This window comes from Zingiber officinale, chromosome 5B (assembly GCF_018446385.1).
Source record: "Zingiber officinale cultivar Zhangliang chromosome 5B, Zo_v1.1, whole genome shotgun sequence".
Taxonomy (NCBI): domain Eukaryota; kingdom Viridiplantae; phylum Streptophyta; class Magnoliopsida; order Zingiberales; family Zingiberaceae; genus Zingiber; species Zingiber officinale.
Genome location: NC_055995.1, coordinates 29234831 through 29241394, shown reverse-complemented (window position 1 = coordinate 29241394; position 6564 = coordinate 29234831). Strand labels below are relative to the sequence as shown.

The 6564-nt window shown below is 35.8% G+C and overlaps 1 long non-coding RNA gene across 2 annotated transcripts; it reads right to left on the bottom strand.

Annotated features, from left to right (window-relative positions):
* Window positions 1-4310: 4310 nt before the first annotated feature.
* LOC121984310 lies at window positions 4311-6370 on the bottom strand. 2 transcript variants are annotated; one of them, XR_006112840.1, is made up of 5 exons: window positions 5924-6364; window positions 5269-5330; window positions 5029-5115; window positions 4835-4928; window positions 4311-4501 (listed from the first exon to the last, which is right to left on the bottom strand). It is a non-coding gene; the product is annotated as an uncharacterized LOC121984310 (long non-coding RNA). The 2 variants fall into 2 exon arrangements; XR_006112841.1 differs by having other exon boundaries at window positions 5029-5194; window positions 5269-6370.
* Window positions 6371-6564: the final 194 nt, after the last annotated feature.

Sequence of the window (6564 nt, the reverse complement as noted above, 5' to 3'; positions counted from 1 at the left end):
TAATTCACTAAAGACCTCTTCCGGAACCACCGGAAGAGGGAGTCGAGTATAAAAAAAACAGGACAAGTGTTACATGCTACACTTTCTTTTTCAACAGAAATTAAGTACAGAATTTAAATTATCATTACCCAACACTTTTTTAGGATGATTGGCTTAGGCTCAGTGTTGAATGACTCTTCACTAGTAGTCGGACACAGCAACATCATAGCAGAGCAATAGCGGGAAGCCAGAGTAGTTAGAACTTCAAATGGACACGTAGAAGCTTGTAGAAGAGTTGATGATGAAGCCTTGGTTGAACAGCTCCTTTATAGAGTGTAGAAGGAGCCTTCTATTACGCTGAAGGTGCCTTCAATGCATAAATTCTAATCCTGAACAATTCGCACCTTATCGTCGATGAAGTCTAATTTTATCTTATGGAAGGCTCCTTCCAATCCTTCGAAGATGCCTTCCATAAACAATATTCAAGGCACCTTCAAAGCTCCTGAAGATGCCTCGGATACTGTTCACCCAAGGTACTTTGTGCTCCTTTTGCCCTGCAAAATGTGTTAGTTCAACATAAAAATATCTAACCTACAAAACAAAGTTAGCACAATAATAATAAGCAGTAATAATTACTTCCTGTCCTTCCAGAACCAAGAACTAGTTAAGGTCTTAGTTTAGGGATCCAAAATAGATCTAAATTGGACCAACGCCTAAAGTCCAAACTTGGACTCATCCTCATCGAAACTCTCTCCTCCGGTGACTTGCCTTCACTTACCAACTTATAGTCTATTGATTAGCCTCTCAATCCACCAGGTCTTCGTGCCAGTTGTCAGGTCCACAGACCTAACTGAACTTCAGCCAACTGTCAGGCCCCGCAAACCAGCCAGACTTCCCGCTCTAGGATCGAAAGCGCTAGAGGGGGGTGAATAGAGCTTGTGGCTTTCACGTCATTTTTTAAAAAAACTATCGAGTAATATGTAGCGGAAATAAAAGAAACAATGCAAACATCAAGATTTACTTGGTTCGGAGCCTATGATGACTCTTACTCCAAGGCCCACGATTGTTAATCGCTTTCGGTGGGCAATCACTATAAGTTCATAAATTCTTTACAATTTGAAGTACAATATTTAAACAGTCATAAAAATTATACCGACAATGGAAAATAGTAAACTTGAAGCTTCTGGTCGTCGAAGTCTTTTTACAGCTTTGTCGGATCATTCTTTGAGCAGAGCATGGAAGGAAGATTGCGATTTCGAGTTGTCTCCTTGCTGCTGCTCGAACCAACCTTAAGTAGGTCATTGAGGGTGCCTCTAACAGCATGGAGGGCACCTCCAAGGCCCGGGTCAGTCGCGTGTGGATGAGCTCCGCACTGCTCGCAGCTTATCCGCCTGAGGGCGACTCCAACCTCCAAGGAGGGTGCCTCCAGCTCAGTGTCCAGGGCACCTCCAAGCTCCATGGAGGGTGCCCTCCATCCAGTGTCCAAGGCTCCTCCAAGCTCCATGGAGGGTGCCCTCGGCTTGCTTCCTGTGCTGCTTCGGCCAAGACACCTGAGGCGCCTCCGAGCTCCATGGAGGGCGCCTCGGACACTGTTCATCCGGGCTTTTAGTTCTTTTTCACTCCTTGCAAGATACGTTAGTACAAAATACAAAACATATCCTACAAAAAAGAGTTAAGCACAATAAAATAAGATTAAGATAAATATTTGACAGTCACTGGACTGTCCGGTTTTGACTTTGGATTTCCATCCGGAAACCTTAGGTCGAACCAACGTCTACTATTCCCTCACTGGGGAATGCATCCTCACCTACTCCACTCAGGAGAGTTTACCTGTTGTCAGTCCGGTCCTCCAGACCAACTGGACTTTTGCTTAGCACCCGAGGCTTTCGGTTTTCATGTTGGATGTCCACTCCACGACCTGCCCAGACTTCCACCCGGTCTGCGACCACCAAGATTTCAACCTAGAGTCCCCAACTCTAGGATTTTTACCCCAATCACTCGACCTGCCAAGACTTTCCACCTAGGATTACCACCCTCTAGTACCTAGGGTTACTGCCCCTAGGAGTTTCCACCTGCCTAATCGCAGCTAGGACTTTTCTTCACTTAGGGTTACCACCTCTAGGGTTTTCCACCTGCCTAGAATCCACTAGAACTTTTGCCTAAGACAACTTAGAACTTTCCCGCGAGCTCAATCAAACTTGTTAGATCATAAGACAACTTAATTTTGAACTCTTTGGCATAATCAAAACTCAAGTTCAATTATCTGGTGCTCCCTGCACCAACACCTGCCAGATATCAGGTTGGTCCTTTGACCTATCTAGGCTTCACGCCAACTATCGGATACTCAGACCTAGTTGAATTTCATCCTGGTGTCACGTTCCCTAGACCCGTCAATCCCTACATGCTCGGTGAATACATTAGCTTATAAAATATCTAACTTAATTTCCTTGTCATTCATCAAGACCTGAGTTAGACTGTTGTGCAAATTGCATCAATAAGTTCGTCATTCGAGTCCAAAATAGAAGCGTATGCTAGACTAGTACTAATGGCTAATCACGATGAACTAAGCAACTCGGAAGCAAGCATCGATGAAGAGGGAACCACATTAAAAGAAAGCAACTGTGAAGAAGAAGAATCCAACTTTATATCAGATGTGGTAGGTGATGTATGTCTCTTACCTCCTGATCAATTAGACTTTGGAATAAAATTCATGTCTAAGTCTATGTGTAAATTGAAAATAAAAAAGCAAAAATTGGAAAAAAAGAATATCAAGAAATAAAAATAATTTTTGAAAAATCATGTTTATTAGAGGACCTCGATAAATTGAAAATTGAAAAATGCTAAGTTGAAAGAACAAATAGAAAATTTTAAAAATTTTACATGTTCAAATTTTACTACTTAAAATTTAAGAAATTATCAAGGACTAAATTGGTATTATAGATTTTATAAGGGTCAAATCAGAAAAGTAAAAAGAAAATGCATTCTAAGAAAATTTCTAATTAATTCAGTAGGTAGGAACCTATATTGAGTTCCAAAATCATACTTGGATTAAATCTTTATGCATGTTTTAATTTTAATTTATTTTAAATATTTTCGTTGCATGTTGAAAATTATCTAACTTTTTTAAATAAATTGTTTCATATTTCTTCTGTTTGAAATTAATTAGATCATAATTTTTCTGAAAAAGGATTTTATTATTTATCTATTAAAAAATTAGAATTTTTTTACCTTTAATTAATTTTCTATGAATTTTTTTTACCAAAATTTTAATTTTTAATATTAAAATTATCAAAAATTCAATCTTCAAAAATTTAATTTTTTTAAAGATATAATTTCTATTTTATGTATAAAAATAATTACAAGAAATTTTGAGCTCAAAATATATTTATTAATATTTTTTAAAATACATCTCTATGTATAGAATAATTTATTACTACTTATATTAATATTTTTATTCATGAATATTTTATTACTATTTTGAATAACTATGTTTAATCATTATAAAAATTTTCAAAATCTTTCAATGATTAAAATTATTTCTTTTCAAACTGACTTTTAAATCACAAAAAAATCAATTTTTCAAAAAATAATTCTCATGATTTTTCTAAGTGTTAGTCACTAATTGTGTAACCCTTAGTATTTTTACCCCTATTTTTAATATAATCAAGAGGGGAGAATTATAGCTTAACTCTAAGGGGGGTTCATTTTACTTTGCATATTTAACGATTTAGATTGCATATTCATTTACTTTACTATTTTACTTTACCCTAACTTAACTTGGGTTGATTCACATCGAAAAGGAAGAGATTGTAAGTACCCCGTGGTAGTTTTGGTATAATCAACAAAGTTATGTCCTGCGTATTTGATCCTTGTGTCAAAGTGTGTACACTACTAAAAAAAGCCCTTTAACGATAGGATTTTCCGTCGTTAAAGGGGCAATTCCCGTCGTTAAAATTCATTAACGACGGGATTAAATACCATAGGAAGTTGTAGCTAAAAGTACCCGTCGGGAATTGATTAGCGATGGGAAACAAAATACCGTCGTTAATATCTTTTAACAACGGTATTCACTACCGTCGTTAATAATAGTAACGATGGATTTATATACCGTCGTTAATGGCAAAAACGACGGTCATAAGAATTGTCGTCAATGGTAATAATGATGGTTAACAATTGTTAAAGCTATAACAACAGTCAGAAATACCGTCGTTATAGATATTTATTTCATCATTATTACATATATGCAATTTATTTTTTCAAATCTGTCAAAATATTAATTAAAGATGAATACATATATTAATGAATGCTAATAAAAATCAAAGCACAATATATTAAAAATAAAAACACCATATATATTAAAATATCATGTATTAGTTCATGATAATTGTATGTACACCATTAAACTTGTAAAATTCACATCCATTTACATCAAAACTATTCATTTCTCTAAAGTCTTCGTATGCAAAAATGTCATCATGCGCAAGAGCTCCAAAAGGCTTATTTCACATCAAACCTCCAGTACCTATAACAAATATACAAAAAAATTAGTATCATAATAAGATTTTTAAAATAATTAAGAAATATAGATATACAAAACACTAAACTTACAATTTAATTTCAATAAACAGGAGAGATAATAAGAACAATAGATGAATAGTAAATATTAAACAACATTTAGCACAAATATTTCTTGGCATGTATAAAGTTTGCAAAATAAAAGTCCCTGTAAGCACAAATATTTCTTGAAATTTATGCAATGGTTCAAAATAGGTCATTGTTTACAAAAGAAATCCCAGTTTGGTAAATTAAATGACAAAAAATGATATCAACTATTGAAACAAACAAAACTTGATACCTGAGTTTCTTTTAGTAAGTGTCAGACATAACATGTTCATGATTATTTGCAACAACAAACATGCTTTCATCCCACATCACAGTCAAACTGAAACCTGCAACCATGTAATATGGGAGAGTGAATTTGAGTCATATCTAAAGTCAACATCTAAATACTTTTGTTTTCAATTAGATCTCAGAACAAAACAAATGTACCTACTAACTCACAGCTGCATGAATTTGTAGCAAGATCTCATACTCTATTGTTACCGTTTTGATCACTAGATATTGGTTACATTCCTTCTGCAAGATAGTTAAACTTGATAGTTTGTAAAATAGTGCCCCAAAATTGGTAGGAGCATCTGTTACAAACTAATTGAACCTTCAATTGAACAAAAAGTATTGACAATTCTAAGCATTTGATTTCCAAGAATAATGAATAATGAAAAATGGAACCTGGTTGATTAAAAGAGTTGCTCATCCACTTCACTAGTAGATTAATGAGTAACAATATGGAGCTACAACAAAATACAGGCGATTAATAATGGTGGTATAAAATAAAAATTACATTTTTAGAAGGAAAAAAAGACTTTTATATTGCATCCATCATGAATATGTGCAGAACAGTATTAAAAAAACAAAATTATAAAAACAAATACTTGATTTGGGTGTAGAGCGACTGTATTCACAGCTGCACGGCTTACATATTCTAGTTGATAAGTTGCAATTTTGAAGCATCAACAAGAGTTATAAATAAATTACAAATGAAGCTTAGATATCAGTATACAAATTAAGTATAATATAACACTTGATCAAAGAGCCTAGAAATAATTCACTAGAAAGCAATAGGTCATTCCATGGTTTGGTAAATTGACCAAACAACATCAAAAGGGGAACAATGATCTAGAACGCTCTCAAAAAAGATGATCAATCTACTTGGAGGTAGTCAAAATTACGTTCCTAATCTGTCTACAAAATACATCCTAATAAGCTCCAAATCTTCCTGAGTGACGCTGACACGATTAAAAGAAACCCTAGATCGAAATGAAAAAATGCATGAGAAGCTAAAATTTGCATCTTTATGTAGTTCGACCAAGGACAAGCAAAATACCAGTTTCGTCAGTCATCAAATACTCAACTTCAATTAAAACATAAGATGAATCTGGTCGGCGGTGATGGAAGAGGTGCTAGTGGCATCGCGGATGGAGGACGAGGCATTCGCTGGCAGATCCTTAGCTGGCTATAGGTTGGGTTAAAGATGAAGATCAGAGCCTCTCCTCTTCGAACCCGAAGAGGGGAGGAGCTCTGGCGGTGGCAGAGTGGCTGGATGGCGAGGAAGCTGTTGTTGGTGTGCGTTGGCGTCGGCTGTGGATGAAATGAAGGTGGAAGAGGGAGAGGGGAGAGATATGGCCGACCGGCGGCGGCGAAGAGGAAGGTGGCCGCTGGTCGTTGGGTGTCGCCGATGGAAGAGGGGGAAGTGGCGTCGGGCAAGAAGTCTCAGGCTCTCTTTATTTTGGGAGAGTAGAAGTCTTACAGCCTGTTTGGAATGATGTGGAATTCAATTCCTTTTAGAATTGGAATTGAATTTCATGTTTTGGAATGATTTTTTAGTTAAGAATTGATATGAAATTCAATTCCAATTCCATCAAACAAGGCAAAAGTAAATCACACCTCTTTATGTGTGATTTAGATAGGGAATTCAATTCTCCATATTATGTCTATTGTGCCCTCATTCTCTCTTCTTTGTAAAAA